The sequence below is a fragment of the Macrotis lagotis genome, chromosome 2 (genome assembly GCF_037893015.1).
Source record: "Macrotis lagotis isolate mMagLag1 chromosome 2, bilby.v1.9.chrom.fasta, whole genome shotgun sequence".
NCBI classification, from domain to species: Eukaryota; Metazoa; Chordata; class Mammalia; order Peramelemorphia; family Peramelidae; genus Macrotis; species Macrotis lagotis.
The window spans coordinates 59,110,467-59,115,990 of NC_133659.1; the positions used below are offsets into that span (position 1 = coordinate 59,110,467).

A 5,524-nucleotide genomic window follows, 5' to 3' on the forward strand; every position below is an offset into this window, starting at 1 on the left:
CAAAGGGTATGCACATTTTTGTTGCCCTTTGGGCATAGTTTAAATAGCTCTCCAGAAGGGTTGGATGAGTTCAAAGCTCACCAACAGTGTAATAGTGTCCCAGATTTCCCACAGCCCTTCCAACAATGATCATTATCCTTCCTGGTCATACTGGCCAATCTGAGAGGTGTGAGGTGGTACCTCAGAGAAGCTTCAATTTCATTTCTCTAATAATTAATGATTTAGAGCATTTTTTCATATGGCTATGGATTGCTTTGATCTCCTCTGCAAATTGCCTTTGCATATCCTTTGACCATTTGTCAATTGGGGAATGGCTTTTTGTTTTAAAAATATGACTCAGTTCTCGGTATATTTTAGAAATGAGTCCTTTGTCAGAATCATTAGTTGTAAAGATTGTTTCCCAATTTACTACATTTCTTTTGATCTTGGTTACAGTGGTTTTATCTGTGCAAAAGCTTTTTAATTTAATATAATCAAAATCATCTAATTAGTTTTTGGTGATGTTCTCCAACTCTTCCTTAGTCATAAACTGCTCCCCTTTCCATAGATCTGACAGGTAAACTAGTCCTTGATCTTCTAATTTGCTTATAGTATTGTTTTTTTATGTCTAAATCCTGTAACCATTTGGATCTTATCTTGGTAAAGGGTGTGAGGTGTTGGTCTAATCTAAGTTTCTTCCATACTAACTTCCAATTATCCCAGCAGTTTTTATCAAAGAGGGAGTTTTTATCCCAATGGCTGGACTCTTTAGGATTATCAAACAGCAGATTACTATATAGAATCGTCTCGTGCTTTTACACCTAGTCTATTCCACTGGTCCACCACTCTATTTCTTAGCCAATACCAAACAGTTTTGATGACTGACACTTTATAATATAATTTTAGATCAAGTAGGGCTAAGCCACCTTCTTTTGCACTTTTTTCATTAAGCTCCTGGAAATTCTTGACTTTTTATTTCTACATATGAATTTACTTACAATTTTTTCTAACTCATTAAAGTAATTTTTTGGAATTTTGATTGGTAGGGCACTAAACAGATAGTTCAGTTTTGATAGAATTGTCATTTTTATTATATTAGCTCTCCCTATCCATGAGCAGTTGATATTTGCCCAGTTATTTAAATCTGATTTAATTTGTGTGAGAAGCGTTTTATAATTGTTTTCAAAAAGATTCTGAGTCTGTCTTGGCAAATAGACTCCCAAGTATTTTATATTGTCTGAGGTTACTTTGAATGGGATTTCTCTTTCTAGCTCTTCCTGCTGTATCTTGTTAGACATATATAGAAAAGTTGAGGATTTATGAGGTTTTATTTTATAACCTGCAACTTTGCTAACATTGCTAATTGTTTCCAGTAGTGTTTTAGATTATTTCTTGGGATTCTCTAGGTAGACCATCATGTCATCTGCAAAGAGTGAGAGTTTTGTCTCTTCCTTCCCAATTCTAATTCCTTCATTTTTTTTCTTCTCTAATTGCTGACGCTAACATTTCTAATACAATATTGAATAGTAGTGGTGATAATGGGCACCCTTGTTTCACCCCTGATCTTATTGGGAATGTCTCTAGCCTCTCCCCATTGAATATAATGCTTGTTGATGGTTTCAGATAGATACTGCTAATTATTTTAAGGAACAGTCCATTTATTCCTACACTCTCTAGTGTTTTTAATAGGAATGGATGCTGTATTTCGTCAAAAGCTTTTTCAGCATCTATTGATATGATCATATGATTTCTGATAGGTTTGTTGTTATGATTGAGTATACTCACAGTTTTCCTAATATTGAACCAACCCTGCATTCCTGGAATAAATCCTACTTGATCAGAATTATTATCCTAGTGATAACTGGTTGTAATCATTTTGCTAAGATTTTATTTAAGATTTTTGCATCTATATTCATCAGGGAAATAGGTCTATAATTTTTTCTCTGTTTTAACTCTTCCTGGTTTAGGTAACAGCACCATATTGGTTTCATAGAAAGAGTTAGGCAGAGTTCCATCTTTCCCTATTTTTCCAAAGAGTTTATATAGAATTGGAACCAGTTGTTCCTTAAATGTTTGGTAGAATTCACTTGTGAATCCATCAGACCCTGGAGATTTTTTTTTAGGGAGTTCAATGATTGCTTGTTGAATTTCTTTTTTCTGAGATAGGGTTGTTTAGGTATTTAATCTCTTCTTCATTTAACCTGGGCAACTTATATTTTTGTAAATATTCATCCATTTCACTTAGATTATCAAATTTATTTGCATAGAGCTGGGCAAAATAATTTCAAATTATTACTTTAATTTCCTCCTCATTGGTGGTGAGTTCACCTTTTCATTTATGATACTAGCAATTTGGTTTTCTTCTTTCTTTTTTTAATCAAATTGACCAGAGGTTTATCAATTTTATTGGTTTTTTTCATAATACCAACTTTTGGTTTTATTTATTAATTCAATAGTTTTTTTGCTTTCAATTTTATTAATTTCTCCTTTAATTTTTAGAATTTCTAATTTGGTATTTAATTGAGGATTTTTTTATTTGTTCTTTCTCTGATTTTTTTAGTTGCATGTTTAGTTCATTGATTTCCTCTTTCTCCAATTTATTCATGTAAGCATTTAGAACTATAATATATCCCCTGAGAGTTGCTTTGAATTAATCCCATAGATTTTGGTATGTTGTTTCATTATTATCATTATCTAGGATAAATGGTTAATTCTTTCTATAATTTGTTTTTTGGTCCACTCATTTTTTTTTTCTTTTGCATACACGTTTATTCAACCGAAAGCTCCAGGCGCACCATGCGACATCCCAGACCCCGCACAAGGTGGCCTCGGCCTCAGCCTCCCACACCAGTCAGTCTCTGGGCAGCCGCTCCGGCCCCCTCTAAATGACAACTCTCACTCCCCATGCCCAGGCGGGCTTGCGGGGCAGTTCTGAAGTAACAAAGCGATCCGTTATAAAAGTCAAATTCTATGGAGACTAACGCTAAAAGGGACATCGATTGGGTTATTCTGAGGATCCACAGAGCACAATATTGCAGAAGATTTTCATCTTCTTTGAGATGCATATTTATTGTTCTTAAGTAGTGAAGTGAAGTTTGAACAGTAAGGTCTGTGGCGTGATCACATCAGCAACGGCCAGCTCTTGTCCATCCATTCTTTTAATGTCTTAGAGAGATTTGGCCTTGCTCGTTCTTCAATGGAAGTTATTGTAAGTAAAGCCTTCTGTTTTTTCCCTCTAATGTGGCTGTGATTGCCAGAGACTTCATCTGTAAGGAGGCATTATTAATTAGATAATCCAAAACTTGATGCAGTTTAGCTGATGGAGGAAACTGGATATTTTGGGGAAGCTGGCTGCAAGCTGGGCAATTGTCCTTTCTTTCTGCTTCAAATGTATATGTGTACAGCCCATCTACATCATTAAATACCAAGTAATTATTAAGGGGAATATACGCACTTGTGGCTATTTTAAAAACCTCAGTGGCACACACAGCTGCAATGACAGCATTTGTGGAAGCTACAGCTGGAATGATTCTTTTTACAACTTCTTGGGTTAGCCTATATGTAACACCTCTAATATTAAATTGTGATGCTCTCTCTAGCGATTTTTGGAAAATCCACTGAATGTGATCAGGATCATCTCCATCCAATGTAACTCCCTCTCCAAAAGGCTGTTCCTTGGGCCACTGCAATATTCTTGCATACTCAATACAATGTTCTTGGAGCCTGGGCATAGATGCAATGGTACACATGGGAAAATTAACCTGTGGTGGATAAAGTTCCAATGTGCATTCAATGCAAGCTGTCATTCCAGGTAGAATTACCCTAGCATTTCCTTTAAAACCTTCTGTTCCCCCATCTATCAAAGGAATAATGGAACTTGGATCTAATACACCATCTTCATAATTTAGAAGTGATATCAGCATGCCATTTATCCATCTTCTGGCAATAATCGAGTCCAGACCACATACAATGATATGAAATTGTCTATAGAAAGTGTCATCAAAATTTTGAATCTTGTTGAACTGTGGGACTACAGAGCAATTAGGGATCCTGTCATTTAAGAATTCTGCAGCAACTTCAGCTTTGTATCTTCCAACATTCTTAGGCCTAAATAAAAACTGTCTATTTAGGTTGGAAATATCTATGGTGTCCATGTCTATGACATGAATTTGTCTAAAACCAGACAGTGCCAGGTTTTTCAGGAGCTCACATCCTAATCCTCCTGCTCCACTGACTAGCACTTTACAAGTATCTAACAAAAACTGAAGAGATTCAGTACTTGGTTCAAAATCAGGGTGTGTGAATGGTCCAGATTGCTCGAGGAACTTCTTTACATGGTTCCAGCGACCATGCCAGTCTCCAGTGTCCCCACACCCACCATCAACAGCCATTATGAACCCTTCAGAATCCGCTCCTCCGGGCTGCTGGGCCCTGCCGCCCGGCCCGGCCCCCCGCGCCTCCGCGCGGGCTCCCGAGGTGCTGGGGTGGGGCCAGGTCCAGGCGGCCCGCTAGGCCACGCCCCGCCCCCCGCGCGGTTCCTGGGGGCTCCACGCAGGGACCAGCGGGCCGGGCCCCCTCCCTCCCGCAGCCCCTCGGGGTGGGGGCTCCGCGTGCCGGGAAGAGCGGGGGGGGGTGGGCCCACTCATTTTTTAAAATGAGGTTATTCAGTTTCCAATTTGTTCTGGGTCTATATCTCCTTGGCCCAGTATTGCATATGACTTTTATTGCATTGTGATCTGAGAAAGATGTATTCCTATTTCTGCCTTTCTGCAGTTGATCATTAGGTTTTTATGTGCTAGTACATGGTCAATTTTTGTATAAGTTCCATGTACTGCAGAGAAAAAGGTATATTCCTTTCTATCCCTGTTCAGTTTCCTCCATAAGTCTACCATATCTAATTTTTCTATCTATTTACCTCCTTAACTTCTTTCTTATTTTATGATTCAGTTTATCTAGATCTGATCGTGGGAGGTTGAGGTATCCCACTAGTAGAGTTTTGCAGTCTATGTCTTCCTGTAGTTCTTTCAGATTCTCCTCTAAGAATTTGGGTGCTGTCACACTGGGTGCATATATATTCAGTATTGAAATGACTTTATTGTCTATGGTACCTTTTAGGAGGATAAAGTTTCCTTCCTTATCTCTTTTAATGCTATCTATTTTTGCTGCTGCTTTGTCTGAGATAAGGATTGCTACCCCTGCTTTTTTTACTTCAGATGAAGCAAAATATATTTTGCTCCAACCTTTTACCTTTACTCTATATGTATCTCTCTGCTTCAAATGAGTTTCTTGTAAGTAACATATTGTAGGATTCTGGCTTTTAATCCATTCTGCTATTTGCTTACGTTTTAAGGGAGAGTTCATCCCATTCACATTCAAAGGTATGATTACTAATTCTTTATTGCCCTCTGTGTTATCTTCCTTCTGTTTGTATTTTTCACCCTTGCCCCCCTTTATCCATATTCCCCAGTATTTTGTTTCTGAATACCACTCCCTTCAGTGTGTTTGCCCTCCTATATCACACCCTCCCCTTTCTTTCCCCTTTCCC

At 38.0% G+C, this 5,524-nt stretch overlaps 1 pseudogene; it reads right to left on the bottom strand.

Annotated features, from left to right (window-relative positions):
- Window positions 1-3,055: 3,055 nt before the first annotated feature.
- Window positions 3,056-4,370, bottom strand: LOC141511019 (NEDD8-activating enzyme E1 catalytic subunit pseudogene; annotated as a pseudogene).
- Between the last annotated feature and the right edge of the window lie 1,154 nt (window positions 4,371-5,524).